At 41.9% G+C, this 7,396-nt stretch overlaps 1 protein-coding gene across 1 annotated transcript in view; it reads left to right on the top strand.

Moving 5' to 3' along the window:
• The window catches only part of RERE (arginine-glutamic acid dipeptide repeats), a 327,292-nt gene that overhangs the window by 78,114 nt on the left and 241,782 nt on the right, over positions 1-7,396 (top strand). The window lies entirely within an intron of this gene.

Genomic DNA, 7,396 nt, shown 5'->3' with positions numbered 1-7,396 from the left:
TTTGTTTGTTTTAAACAATATCTTCTGAAGTAAAAAGTGCTCTTGTTCAGAGTGAGGCTGTGGGTTAGTGCAGAAAGTTGCTGAACAGGTTGGCAGTTCTGTTTTATCTCCACCACGAAAGCCAGCAGACACAACTCGTTTTTGTTTTCATATTTTTGGTTTGCAGTGTGCCCGCACGCTCAGAAAAAGACTGTTTAACTTCTGTGTTAGTTGCCAAGGAGCAGAGGAAACAAACCAGAGGGGAAAATATTGAGTAAGTTAAATTCTCTGATTTGCAAACATGATTGTATTTGCTGAAGTCTACATCAATCCTGGTGTGTGTTGATTTCTTGAAGTGGAGGGTCTAGCTGGAGTTTCAAGTTATCTTTCTCACTACTTGCTTCCTAGCAAGTTGGTCAGATTTTCCCCCAACTGAATTTATTACATTTAGTAGATATCTAAGTACATAAGGGATTTCATCTTGAACATCCTGCCAAGTCCCCGAGTTCCTCGGCTCATTCATCCTTATGACCCTCTTTGTCATTTTCCCCACAACTCTTCACTGAGTGAGTTCTCTTCCTAACCGCGTCTTGTCCTTTCAAAGTACAATTGTCTTGAAACTGTGGCTTCATATCTCCAACCTGGTCTCTAGTGATTTCTGCGCTGTAAGTGGAAAATGCCATTTTAAGAAAACTTTTAAAAAATATGTGCTGCTTCTTTTACTAGGGCTTTTTTTTTTTTTTTTTTTAGGAAGCTTGAAGGATTGTTTCAAGCTTTAGATCGCAGGCAGAATTATACACCTCAGAATATCACCACAGAGATCCCTGCACTTTGGAGGGTCACGAGTCATGACTTGACTTTTGGTAGTATAGAGATGTCTGTAGTAGAAAGAATATATTGTAGATATTTCATGTGCTTATCCTTTTAAAAAAACCACAAAAAACTTCCTGAGGAAGGGAGATTATCTTTAAGTGTCTCCTAAACAGATGTGTGAGATATCCAAGGAAGTTCCTCCTAGTACTTAGGGAAAATGCCATGTGATGGGGTGACATTACTGAAATAATGCAGTATGTTTGGGACCTAGAACTGGCCCCAGGGCTGGTGTAGTCTAGGGTAAGCAGATTGTTAGAATATATTGACTAATGTACTTGAATCTACTGTAGGCAGGGCATGCTGCTTTTAATATATGCTTATCAAATGGGGTTAAAGGCTCAATATTATCATGGTCAACTATTATGATGCCTTAGTTCATGGATTTGCATACCTCACCCTGGGCTTGGCTACATGCGTGCTTTAATGCACATGAAAGTATCACAAAAAATGTGTTTTTGCTAATGCGCATTAAAATAGGCTAATGTGCCTTTTTCTAGTACCTCCCAATGGAGGTGCCTAAATTTAATGCACATTAACAAAAGCGCATTCATGAACATGTAGATGTGCCCCCTGACAGTTGGTTACTCTGCATTTTAGCTGCTGCTTGTGAAGTGAAGTGAATGTATGGACTGTTTCTCTTTCAGAGGCAATTATAGCCAAGAGCTTGTCTGTGAAGTTTCAGCCTAAGTCAAAGCAAGAAATCTTTCTGATCAGTTAAAAAAAGTTAGTACTTTGTGAATTCCCTTATTGGTCTCTCTAAGCTCTTTGGGGAAGAATGTTTTTTTTTCTCTTTTGCTTTGTATGTCAAAATGCTATGTGCATTCAAAGGTGCTGTATAGGCATCACAGGCAAGGTTATTTGGGTAGATGTGATCTCTTTTCCAACTACTCAGTTGGTCTAACAAAAAAGTTCATGGCAAACTTTTGGGCACAGTCACCCTTCTTCAGGCATAGGGAGTCTCATATAGGCATCTCACATACTTTATACAGGGTAGCTTTTCAAGGGCATATAAATGGGAGTTAGGTGCTGGGCTTGCCCATTGCAGCCAAAGAAATCTCCCTTGCACCTCTGATCTAGGTGCTTGTACAATCAGTTATTGTTTAAGTACTTCCTGCAAGCCAGTCAGGGGCCAAGAGGAAGCTTGAAGGCACGAGCACTTTTGGCTGTTACCTGTCAGGCAAATGCTAATAAGCGTATTACCACCCACTATTGCAAAATACGTTGACGGTGCGTGCGCCCTGTCGTCTTCCCCATTTTTGCATTGGGAGATAATGTTCGAAGCGTGATTTAACACACTGTACAGTCACTGGAAATGAAATGTTCCACTTTCAAATGCCAGGTGACAGTTACGGCGAAGCGAACACTTGGAACGCTCAGGAATAGAAAGGTCTAATTGCCTGAAAATGAGGTTAGGATTTGAGGATCTGGGATTTTGACGTGTCAGGTAAGGCCTCCTTTCCCTAGGTATCAAAGTGGTGTCAAAGTCAATAGTTAGTTTCAAGCACTTAAGTCTCGGTTTCAGTCCTTGTAGCGGGGTGGAACTTGGTGTTCAAAACCAAAGTACAGGGGAGCAGGGCATGTTTTTCCTCCTATTTAAAAGCCAAAAGTAAAAAAAAAAAAATAAACACACACACACACCCTGTAGATATAGATCTAGACAGTAGAAATGGGAGAAAAATCAGTGGTAGGAGGTTGTGGAGCTTTTACCACATAATGGAGAGCTTTTTAAAAAATAAAAATGGAAAGCATTTGTGGAAGCTCATAATGCACAGAGCACCAGGTGCCATCTAGGAATTTTAGGGAGGTTAAAAAAGGTCTGATCTAAAAATTGGCTGCTCTGCATTAAATTAAAAAGAATGGCAAATATAGCGTGTGCTGAGTTTAGGGAGTGTCTCTGCTTTACGATGACAGCTGACACACCCTTCCATCTTGTACCACAGGCACGTCTCTAATCATGTGTTAACTCTGCCCCACATTCTGCTGTAGCCTGGGACCCTGCTGATCAGACGAAATGGTGTTTCCACCATGTTGGGGCAACGATGGGTGCTGCAGCTGGGGTCCCCATAGAGATGACTTTGCAGTTTAAACAGGACTTTCGTGTAACAGTACAGCAAACTGGCTGTGATGACATTAGTGGGGGAGAGGGAATCTCTTACTTTTTTCTCTGCTTCCAGTTCTCTTGGCATGGGTCTAATGGCAGTCATGGAAATGTAGATAAGATTCCTTGTTGCTTCCAGTGTGTTAAATTCTTCAAACCTGCTCAAGCTAGGCGAACAGCTATTCACCAAAGCGCCCCAGGGGAAAACCAGGAGCAACAGTTAAACTCCTAGAAGAAGGTCTCAGACTGGATATAAGAAAAAACTTCACGGTTCGTGTGACCAGACTCTGCAATAGACTCCCAGCGGGGGTGGTGCAGGCACCTACCCCGGAGATCGTCAAAAGGAGCCTGGATACACACCTTGCTGGGGTTATTTGACCCCAGCAGTCTTTCCTGGCCAGAGCAGGGGGGCTGGACCCAGTGATCTCACAAGGTCCCTTCCAGCCCTAAACTTCTGTGAATATGGTACGTTCTTCAAACCTGGCTCTTAGGCAAGACCTTTGCCATCTCCTCTCAGCCTTATTTACATTAAGGAAATGACCCATTCTTGACAGCTGGGGAAGAATTGCTTGCTTGTACAACAGGATTATGGCAACGGTAGGAAGAGCCAAACTCTACATCAGCCATTGTAAGAATTGTATTAGACCTCTAATGGAAGGAAGTGTCTAGGACACTTTCTATGGTGCTAAATGTGGTTGGGCTCTGACATCAACTGCCGTCTCACTTTCCTCCACCACTGCGGAGGAATCTGCAGTTAACCATTGTCTCATGTCATTTTTAGTGTAAATTTTTAGCCATAAGCTGTCTCTAGGTTTGTTATTTTTAACCAGCGATTTTCCATTGTTACTGTGACTAGGAATGTATTGAGTGTTAGCACTGGTGAGAGAGTTTTGGCAAAAGCAGAGGGAAATGACCTGCAACAATGCCAGTGCAGTACCAACAGTGATAGCAACAATAGAAAGCCATCGGCAAAGAACTTGATGTACGCAAAGCTATGAGAGCCATATTAAGTCTGTTTTCAAAAATAGTTTAGCTTAACATGGATTTAATGCCCTGTGCTTGTTGCCTGTGTAAGCCAGACAAATCATGTTAAACCTGCTTTTAGAAAACATTTGTCAAGATCAGGTGTCTGTTTATTCTTGAAAATGGGTTTAACACACTGGTCGGCAGTCAGGCAGCGTGTTAAATCTGTTTGTGAAAGCAAAGAGCTGTGTTTTCTGGACAATTAAGTATAGCCTGCTACTAAGTATCATGTTGGGATCTGTTAGTGGGGGGGGGGGGTTTGTTTTGTTTTTTAAATGTACTCTCATGTGATCTGTCTGATCAGTTTGAGGATTCTCACTTTAAGTTTGCTGCCAAAGTATATACCCTTATCTGGTAGACCTTAAACTGTTCCATTGGAGCAGTTTGTCTAAATGGTTGAAGTATTTATGCGTACCTGATGATAGCTAATTCTCTCTGAAGGAATTTTAAATGCCACACTCCTGTACATCTAGTGGCTTTGGGGTATGTCTGTAGTTAATGTTCTGCAAATTTTGTAAAGCTGTCGCAGAAGTTATGAATTATTCCTTTGCCTTATGAATAGTGTGTCTAGGAAACAGTGTCTTTTCCGCCCTTTGAAGGTAGGCTGTACATCACTGCTCTTTTTAAGTGCTCTCTTTCACAAGCTCTAGCACGGTGGTAAGGTGTACAAAGCGTTAAAGCACTCACAAAAATGTTACCCAAAGAACCTTGTCTACAAAGTGTTAAAGCACTCACAGAACTCAACAAAAGGTGGGAAACTGAAGTTAAGATTAGCTTTCCATTTCTTGTGTGTGTGTGTGTGTGTGTGTGTGTGTGTGTGTGAAAACACCTGTACAAATAGGAGGAGTTAATGACACTGTGTCAAAGCCTTGTGTGTGTATGTGCGTGCATGAAAACACTGGTACAAATAGGAGGAGTTAATGACTGTGTCAAAGCCCTGTGTGTGTGTGCGTGCGTGCGGGGAAAACACTTGTACGTATAGGAGGAGTTAATGACAGTGTGTCAAAGCCTTATCTTTGAATTTGCTAGCTTTGTTGGTTTGTGTCACAACCTTAATGTTACTTAAACTAAGTATTCTATTTAATTATAATGCTTATAATAAAGTCAGATGTCAGCTCACTTGGCTGCATGCTTAGGCCTGTAGAATGCGGAGTGCTTTGCTTGTAACTGCATCCGTTGTCTCCTTTCATTATCTGTTAATGGTACTCAACATGACAGGGTTGTTTTGATAAATGGAGAGTGCTGTGAAACCTGGGCTGGAGTTCTCCATGGAGCGGAGTTTAGTCCCTAAATTCAGTTCAACGCAGGGAAACTATGTACTAGACCAGAGGCAGGAAATAGGCGATGCCCTCTTTGAATCCCACAAGCTACGGGCTATGGAGCTGTTAGAGCCGAGTCTAGTTCACCTTTTGTACTCCAGCGCAGGGTGGTTCTTCTCGGGATGCTTTTTCTACATATTTGGCTAAAATAACAAGAATAGTTTTTTGATTTAAGGCATCTAAATGACATACTGTTATTTTTGTCTCTGTGTGCCTTTTGTCTAGTATTTCCCCTCTGCAGGTCCCGTGCCTTGAAATGATTTACATTGTATAGTTTCAAAAACAATCCATGTTGGTGAAAACTTGAAGTATTATTGCCAAATGAGAGAACAGGTTCAGGAAAACCTCCTGTCTCTATAAGCCTTGGGGTTTGGGGAAATGGAGAGCACCTGTTTCCAAACAGGTTTTGAATTAATTGTTGCACTTCTTAATTAAAGAAGATTACTAAAGATTAATTCTTTAGTAAATTAAACAGAATTGCTGGTGGAGGTGCTCTTGTTACTTATGACCTTTGGGTACCTATTATTTGTCTGTCTATAAAATGAGGATGCTGCTGCCATTATTTCACAAGGATGGTGTGAAAGTTGACCAACTGGTTCTTGACATTTTGGCATGGGTGTGTAACATCATCGCTGGAATGTATGTAATTGCTCTCATTCAGGAATTTCCAAGGTGTACAAGACAGATTAGTGTTAGATCCATTTTAAAGGTGGGAAGACTGGCACAGAAAGACTGAGGTTTACTCTAGATGTGCCTGCAAATCAGGAATATGGTATAATCCTCTTATCTTCTGAAAACCACTGGAGGGTGATTACTCTGGTCTTTTTTAAGATCTTGCATATAAACTGAGTCCAAGTTGTAGAGTCAGTCATGGAGTTGAAGGACTAGATTTCCAATCACGTAGGCTTTTGGGGGACTTGTGCTCCTAATCAGTACACTTAGGATAGAAGTAGCAACCACCAAGGCACTTCTGAGAATCCCAGGTAAACAGGATGTCTTTCAAGTAAACGGAGCCAAGCCTGAATTAATTTACTGCCAGAGAACACTTTCTTTTTGAAGTCATTGGAAGTTCACTTTTTCCTAAGTGGACACTGGAGAAATATGTTCCTTTTCATGGGCTGCTGTGTGTCAGGCCATACACTATTTGATTAGAAAAGTGAAGTGAGGATAAATGTAGTGTGGCTGCTTTGTACTTGGACTTTGGGATTGATTTCAGCTCTGACAGGTGTGGAGCTATCACAACGCCACTTGGTTATGAAGCTTATTTTCAACCAGTGCATTCCTCCTAGGATGGGCTCCAATTGAGAAGCTAATGTACAGTGGATCTTGCAACAGAGCCAAGCTTGCACTACGCACCACCTTCAATTTGTATTGCTCACAGCAGCTTTTCAGGGTGGCAGGGGTGTTGTACTTCTTTGTGCATTAGCTGTGCGAGTGGTTTAGGGAGCTATTTTCAGCAAGCACAGCATTTCTAAATTTTCAGGTTGCACATTTTCATTTTGCAGAAGGCTTTGATGTGAGAGCGGTGAGCACCATACCAATGCCTGCGTGTCGATATGAGCCCTCCCCCCCCAGCTTACAGCATCTGGAAGAAATGAGACGGGAGAGCAGACTTAACCTGATGGGGATGTGATATAATTGTGTGGGACCATGGTCTTGAACGTCTTTTTGGAGTTGTAAAGCAGCGACAAAGAGGTTAACGGAGGCTAAAATATTGCTCTGTAGCTGTTTATTTGCTTGACAGACAAGATGCTGTGTATCCTTGCCAAGAAAGAGACTTCTTGCAAGTTGTGCATCTCATTCAGAAGGGGGAGACCCTAAAGGGTTTTGCCCCAAATAAAGTTGGCATCTCCCAGAGCGGCAAGATTTGCTGTTGTTGCATGAAGTGTCTCTCTGTGCATCTCTGTTGCTGCATGAAGTGTCTCAGTGTCTGTGTTGTTGCACGAAGTGTGTGCGCGAGTGTCTGTGCTCAGTTGCCAGATTCAGAGAAGTTCCCCGTTGGTTTTAAAGCCACATGACAAGGCGCGTGTATTTATTGCATTATTAGACCAATTTCTTTCGAGTCATTTTAAAAGAACAGATGGATCTTTATTCTCTTGTTGGG

The sequence above is a fragment of the Alligator sinensis genome, unplaced genomic scaffold (assembly GCF_000455745.1).
Source record: "Alligator sinensis unplaced genomic scaffold, ASM45574v1 scaffold457_1, whole genome shotgun sequence".
NCBI lineage: Eukaryota > Metazoa > Chordata > Crocodylia > Alligatoridae > Alligator > Alligator sinensis.
Note: the sequence above shows the minus strand (reverse complement) of the source record. Positions and strands in the feature narration are given on the sequence as shown.